The sequence below is a fragment of the Nannospalax galili genome, unplaced genomic scaffold, assembly GCF_000622305.1.
Source record: "Nannospalax galili isolate Female #2095 unplaced genomic scaffold, S.galili_v1.0 scaffold745, whole genome shotgun sequence".
Classification (NCBI taxonomy): domain Eukaryota; kingdom Metazoa; phylum Chordata; class Mammalia; order Rodentia; family Spalacidae; genus Nannospalax; species Nannospalax galili.
This window is the reverse complement of record NW_008353359.1, coordinates 639194-647298: the sequence shown is the minus strand read 5'-3', so window position 1 is coordinate 647298 and position 8105 is coordinate 639194. Positions and strand designations below refer to the sequence as shown.

General features: G+C 38.9%; 1 protein-coding gene across 2 annotated transcripts in view; it reads right to left on the bottom strand.

Moving 5' to 3' along the window:
* The window catches only part of Sntg1 (syntrophin gamma 1), a 910195-nt gene that overhangs the window by 851876 nt on the left and 50214 nt on the right, over positions 1-8105 (bottom strand). The gene's annotated exons all lie outside the window — the stretch shown is intronic.

Sequence of the window (8105 nt, the reverse complement as noted above, 5' to 3'; positions counted from 1 at the left end):
GACCATTTAGTGAGCTAGGTATACACAGAGTAACATACAAGAAATAAGCTTAAATACTGAAGAGAACAATTTCACCAATCATTATATCCTTTGCTTTTCAAAAAAAAATAACTGTCACAGGAATAAACACAAAATAAATGATTTAAAAAGCCTAAATATATACTGTGGCTGAGAGGGTCGGAGGGGTCAACAGACAGTTACTTTTTCACTGTTTTCTCAAAGAAGGAAGAACAACCAGAGCGGCCGATGGAGACTGGTGCAGGTATAAATTCAATCAGAAATAGAAACCCGATCTAGTTTAGAAGGAAAAGACAAGCCGAAAGTGCTGGGAACCGGCATATGAAAACACAGGACTTCACGTGAAGAAGGGAAAGAAGTAACGAAACAGTGAACAAGGAAAACTCAAGTAAGAAGTTCAACGAGCAAGTACAAAGTCTGACCGACTAACTCATTTTATCCCCGTGTAAAAAAAGTGAGATGTAGACGAAAGACGATGAAATAACCAGAACCAAACAGGAAAAATAAGCAAACAACAACGACGACGACGACAAGAACCCTGAGTGAATCAGTAAAAATAACATTAGAAGACAAATATCAAGAGAGGCCTGAACTACAATTTTTTATTCTAATGTCATGCCTTTAACATCTTTGAAATGACAAAAGATAGACCAGAATCTGAGTATTGTGCTGAATAACCTAATATCAACTTGACACACCTGGGTTGAGGCTGCCCCAATTGGGGAACTGCCTCCATTGAACTGGCCTGTGGCCATGTCTGAGGGGCATCTTCTTGATTGTTGTGTGATGTGGGAGGGCCCAGCCCACCATGGATGGTGCCACCCTTGGGCTGGTGGGCCTGTGTTGCATAAGAAAGCAGGCTGATCAGGGGCCAGGGGAGCAAGCCAGTAAGCAGCATTACTCCATGGCCTGTGCTCTAGCTCCTGCCTCCAGGGTCCTGCCCTGAGTTCCTACCTTGGGCTCCTTGATGAACTGTTACCTGGGATATGTAAGATAAATAAACCCTCTCCTCCCCAAGTTGGTATTGGTCAGAGTGTTTTGTCACAGCAATGGAGAAACAAACTAGGACAAGTACTTTCACTGAAAACGGTGTATTAAACATAAATGGTATCCCTTTGATAGGGGGAGTTGCTAATCAAGTTTCCTGACAAAAAATCTGACCTTAGGAAAATAGCAGCCAGATGCCTGGGTCCCCAGAAGTCTCCTTTACCCAGAGGCTACTGCTGCCTCTACCCTAGGACTCTGCTGTACACTCACGGAAAAAATCAATTATTCGTTTTTCATTTCTTTATTAGCATGAAAATGAGAGGGAGATGTTCTGGAGATGAGACCAAGCTTATTAATAGGAAGCTGTACTAGCAAGCATATTCAGGCCTCTGGTCCTACAGACACATTCAGTTGCTGGTACAGAAGCAATGTGGAGGGGCTGGAGAGATAGCTCAGCAGTTAAGAGCACTGGCTGCTCTCACAGAGGACCTGGGTTCAGTTTCCAGTACCCACATGGTGGCTAGAAACCACCTGTAAGGGTAGTTCCAGAGGATCTGATGCCCTCTTCTGACCACCACAATCAATGCATGACACAGGTGCACTCCCATCCACGCAGGCAATACACTTGTGCACATGAAATGAAAATAATAAATAAAATATTAAGAAGCAATATGGAAGTGGCCATTGAATTCCGTATTCAGTACCAGCTTCATCACCATCATCATCTTGTCATTGTCATCTCCCAAGTGCCTTGCTCTGTAACTAGATTCATTATATTCCACAGCAGCGCTCATCATTACTGCCAAGTTTATATATAGCTGGCCACTATTCACTTCACAGGCATCCCACCACTCCCATTGCTTGAAAAGTGTGCAATGAAAATAGATCCAGTGAGAGGCAAACTGCTGTTCCATGTACTGAGGGAGTCATCTATGACTCTGTGTTGCATGGAACTCCATTTACCTTTAACTGAACATAAAGGCTGGAAATTTTAAGTCATATTCAGATCTGTTATTAATAATTTTAACTTTCTTCAATAACAACTATACAGATCAATACTTTTTTCTATTAAATTTGGTGCTTATGTGACTGTATAATATTTTATGTCATGTAAATGTTATCTATTATACAGTAAAAAACAAACTATAATTACACTGAATAAAATGATATCTATCTTGGAAGTACCTAACATAATATTTTAAAGACTTTATGCATCAAAAATATCATTAGTAAATTAGTACTGCTCAACAGGATATATATTAGAGTACTGGTTATATGGGGAAACAAAAATAAGATAATCAACATTGGAAAAAATGAGAGCCTCTTTTGTTTCAATAAATATGCCTGAAGGATCAAAGAACAGCATTCCCTTCTGTTGCTTAGCAAGAAAGAAGCAATGTAAGACTGGAGAGATGGCTCAGCGGTTAAGAGAACTGACTACTCTTGCAGAGGACCTGGGTTCGATTCCCAGCACCCATATGACAGCTAACAACTGTCTTAGCTCCAATTCCAGGCAATTCAATGAACTCCTGAGGCATTGCATGACATGGGTGTACTTATATACATGCAAGGCAATACACTCGTATATATATATATATAATAAAAATAATAAATTTAAACTTTTTTAAAAAAAATTAGAAAAGAAGTAAAGCATCCATGACTGAGAATCAGCCAGCCTTCTCCAGAGAAACACCAGATAAAACCCATTCATAACTCCAGGTCCAGGGGATCTGATGCCTTCTTCTGACTATACAATACAGGTAAACTTATGTATATGTAGTCAAAAAGATCCTCATATATACAAAATATTTTTAAAAAATTAAAATAATAACATTTTTATTTTCTTTATTCAAAAATTCACTGACATTAATGTCAATTTTTGAAAAATAACTTCACAGAGGCTGGAGAGGTGGATCAGTGATTAAGAGCACTGGCTGCTCTTGCAGAGGACCCAGGTTCCATTTCCAGCATCTACATTGTGGCTACTAATTGTCCATAACTCTGATCTCAGGGGATCCAACACCGTCTTCTGATGTCTGTGGGCATTGCACTACATGGATACATTTATACACACGCAGGCAATACACCCATACACACAAAAAACAAAATAAAATAGTAAATAAAATATTTAAAAAGCAAAAACACCTTCACAGAACTACCTAAACTAGTGCTCAGCCACAGTTCCTGGCAAAGTTGAACTACAGTGAGCAGGGCACTGTGACACAATGAAACACACAGCTATTTAATTGCCTTGAGAAATGAAGCTTGGATTTCATAGATTTGATTGAAGGTTTGCTTTATCATTTTTAGCTTTGCAAACAGGTTTTAAAAAATTGATATTACAGGAAAGCCGAGGGGAAACTCCGTTTTTATTTGAAAAGGTTTTTAAATAATGTTTTGTTTAATCTACCATGGGAAAGAAAGAAGAAATGGTATTAAAGTGAAATCCTAGTTTCAAAGGCTATAAAACTCACTGACATCACGTATGGTCCATTTCTAGAACTGCTACATCCTTGTGAGCTCAAATAGGCAGCAAAGGTAAAGCACAGAGACTACTGGCTACTACAAAGGAAACCCCAGCTGGTAATCCTACGTCCTGCCTAGGTCAAGATGCAAGAATGGTTAATTTTAAAGGCTGACTATTGGCTTCAAGAGGGATTCATGATTCTACAAGTTAGAAAGCACTGGTCATTCAGGATCCACTAGCCAGTAGCTTCCTGTCCACAGCAGGACCTGGGCCAAAGAGAACGGTAGGAAATGAACTTTTTAAGGAAAAAAATATTTTGTATTTTTGATAGTGCTGATAGAACTTGAAGAGTGTTTCTTCAATGCACTGCTGATTAGCCAGCAAGCACAAATTTGTATTCACTACAGAGGAGGAAAAGTGAGATTTAGCATAGCTGAACAGAGGCTGCTGCTTGTGAAGAGGAAGCTGTAGGAAGCAGGACATGCTTGGTCCTGTATCAGTGAGCTTTCACGTCAACAAGGCTTGCTGGTACTTCTGCAACTGTTCTACTCCTGCTGAGCTAGCAGCTCACTGTCATTACTGGGAAATGGCATCCCTGCTGGAAAGAGAAAAGGTTTCTTAGTTATGTAAAACACTTTCCTCTTTTGGTGACATCTTGTGAAGAGTCCTAGCTAGGATTCCTTGATATCCCTGGGGACTGAGAAGAGGTTTTTCCACTAGAACAGACATACCCAATAGGTGAGGTGAACTGGGGGAGACTGACCTGAATATGAGCTGAAGTGGCAAAGTTGGAACAAAACTTAGTCCCTGCTAGAGAACTTGCTGCAAGTGACTCTGGCTCTGTCACTCAGAGGTGGTACATGCGATCACTTACCCATACACATGTCAGTTTATATGTGTGAATTCCTCAAATAGAGGAACCATAGTTCCTCAAATAGAACCATATAGTTACAGAACCATATTGCACATAGTTACAGAACCACTCAAAGCACATTTTGTGGATAAGGGACTCCTCTGATGACATATTCTGTCCTTTAAAGACAATGTAACTTGTATTCAAAAGTTGATTTTTTAAATTCTGATTTCTAATTAATATAAAAGATATGATCAAATTCTATATTTTACTAGTCAAATTTGCATATTATGCTATGATTTGCCTTAAAATATGCAATATAACCCAAGAAATTTAAACACGACCAATTCCTATTGTTTAATTATAACAACCCTTTAATACAAATGTAATTTTCCTTGCATTCCAGAATATTCAATATTGTCATCATGTACATTTAATGTATGTGTGTGTCTGATAAAATTCATATAAACTTAGACTCATGAAGACACAAACTGTGCAGAATGTGGTTATTTATTCACTCTGCGTCTGAGTACAGACTTAGTAGCACTTGGTACCAACTATATCACACAGATCCTCATGAAAGCATCATGTAAGGAAATCAAAAATTCAGTTTTATAGAAACTCTTTGTAAAACAAACCTGATATACAAAGAAAAATAATTATGGAATCTGCTCATCAGGACATCTCACAGATTCTAGATCCATTCCAGTAAAAGCAGACTGGCTCTGCAGCACCGGATGAGGAGCAATGTCCTAGGTTGTAAGTCCGTTGTAGATAGCACTAAGTAGCTGCAAGGCTCTGAGCTGTTTGCTAACTTTGTGGGATCCAATTTTATTTTGTTTTGTTTTATAAACAGGGTCTCCCTGTAGCCCCAGGTTGTCTGGAGCTCACTATGTAGACCAGGCTTGCCTGTATCTCACAGAGATTCATGTGCCTCTGTCTCCCGAGTTGCAGGGATTAAAGACTGTGGAGAGACAGGCCAAGGCTGACCTTCCTATTTTGAGTCTGAGGACCTATGTATGCAATAAATGAGAGTTCTGCTTGCAGCCCAGTGAGCCTCCCAGAGTCTGTGTTGTTGACTCCTTGCCTGCTCATCCCCTGCCCCTATGGTGGGAGAGAGGACCCGGGGAACCCAACACTTCTTCCTTGAGGTCCACTTCTTAGCCTTCCCTCACTCAAAGCCCTCGTATTGTAAACAAGCCGTCTTTCATCGTATATCCAAAACACTCAAGCCCAATTCCACATTATCCTTAGTTACTCAACACAGTTTTTTATAAATGTTTTATTAATTATTTTTAAATTTTATGTGTATGAGTGTATTGCCTGCATATGTGTAAGTGCACCTGTTTCAGTCAATGCCCACAGAGGTTAGAAGAGGGTGTCAAATCCCCTGAAACTTGTGTTACAGACGGTTGATAGTAGCCATGTCAATATAAGATGTAAGCCATGTGGTTGTATGTTACGGCATGTGGGAATTTCAAAACATCATGCCAAATGAATGCAGTAGTTGCAAAAGAACTATTGGTTAAATGATCAAAAACATTTTGTTAGACATTTAAGAGCACATTTTTAACTAGTTATTTTTTTAATGATTTATTTAATAACCACACAGAGGAAGCATTTCATTGCAATAGCATTGACATATTCAACAAAAATTTCCAGAGCTAAGATGCATCTCCTTCAAAATTGGCTGTAAATTTTTAGGTTTACAGTTGAATTAATACAGTTATACAATATTGTACTCAGTATAAACCCTATAAGACATAAAATTAAATGGTGTTTTAAACTTTAATAAAGATCTCCATTTCACTATTAAAATACACAGTTTCATATAGAAAAATTCATTTTTAATACAATTGACACTAAGATGCACGTGCATTTCTAATCTCTATATATCTGATTATTACTAGCCACAGTCAGTTACTTTCTGAGCTCCTTGGCATCTGAAGATGGATGTAAAGTCATCAGGTAGAATAAATTTTTTAAAAATTTAAGAAAATAATAATAATTCTTCAAAGCATAAAAATTTGCTTCTTAATAATTGGTGGATGTAAAAAAATCACCATTAAGAGCATATTTTGAAGCCCAAGCCACTTCAGGCTTTGCCTAAATTTTCACTTAGGAAGGCTATAAGCTGCTTGGTGGTCCAAGTGGAGACTGATTTCTCCAACGAGAACAATCAATGAGCTATCCACAGCCAAGTATGATCCCTATGGTTGTGTATAGTACTCTCTTCTTCTAATGGTGGTCTTCCCTATGTTTCATAGCAGTCAATTTTTGGAGTACAGGCAATGTTAACCAGATCACCACCAAGGTCTTTTGGGAATCTCATTTGTAGGTGCTTTAGTGTAAATGGAAGTCACCTCTCTCTCACCCTGTCCAAGTGGGAATCACCCGTCTCAGTCTGTGAACAGGCATGAACTCCATAGTGGAGACTGCTTCATAAGGGATTTCAAATGGTACTCTGGGATCCTCTTATGAGCCACAGGGCTCTTCCTGAAAGCCCGTTTCTGGCTGCTCTCATGTACCACTCTACGATAGTATCATTTGTTAGAATCTCTGACCACTTCCAACACCAGAGAACTGGATATTTAATTGTGGAAGTTCAGCCACTCAACACTGAGCAACAGAAATATTTTTTAAGGGCAACATCATGCCTCATAGGTTCTCCACCACTTACACAGTATTCAGGCTGCCTCCCCTTTCAGCCAACTCTATAAAACCCAGAAAAAAAGGCCAGGGGAAGATCATTGGCTCAGTAAGTCATCCGACTCAACTACTTGGTTTTGTTTTTCTCTGTATGTCTAGAAGAACAAATAAATCAGGAGCAAGAGGAAAGATCCCTTTGACTCCAGGAAAATGGTTTCTCTCCTGTCCCTTCCAACTGTTCTATTTCCCTAGGGTCTCCCTGTAGCCCCAGGTTGTCTGGAGCTCACTATGTAGACCAGGCTTGCCTGTATCTCACAGAGATTCATGTGCCTCTGTCTCCCGAGTTGCAGGGATTAAAGACTGTGGAGAGACAGGCCAAGGCTGACCTTCCTATTTTGAGTCTGAGGACCTATGTATGCAATAAATGAGAGTTCTGCTTGCAGCCCAGTGAGCCTCCCAGAGTCTGTGTTGTTGACTCCTTGCCTGCTCATCCCCTGCCCCTATGGTGGGAGAGAGGACCCGCCTAATAGCAACAAAAGACGTGCCACCACATTGGGCTGGAATCCAGTTTTTTATAAATGTTTTATTAATTATTTTTAAATTTTATGTGTATGAGTGTATTGCCTGCATATGTGTAAGTGCACCTGTTTCAGTCAATGCCCACAGAGGTTAGAAGAGGGTGTCAAATCCCCTGAAACTTGTGTTACAGACGGTTGATAGTAGCCATGTCAATATAAGATGTAAGCCATGTGGTTGTATGTTACGGCATGTGGGAATTTCAAAACATCATGCCAAATGAATGCAGTAGTTGCAAAAGAACTATTGGTTAAATGATCAAAAACATTTTGTTAGACATTTAAGAGCACATTTTTAACTAGTTATTTTTTTAATGATTTATTTAATAACCACACAGAGGAAGCATTTCATTGCAATAGCATTGACATATTCAACAAAAATTTTCTGAGCTAAGATGCATCTTTTTCAAACTTGGCTGTAAATTTTTAGGTTTGCAGTTGAATTATTACAGTTATACAATATTGTACTCAGTATAAACCCTAGAAGACATAAAATTAAATGAGGTTTTAACCTTTAAAAAAGATCTCCATTTCATTATTAAAATACACAGTTTCA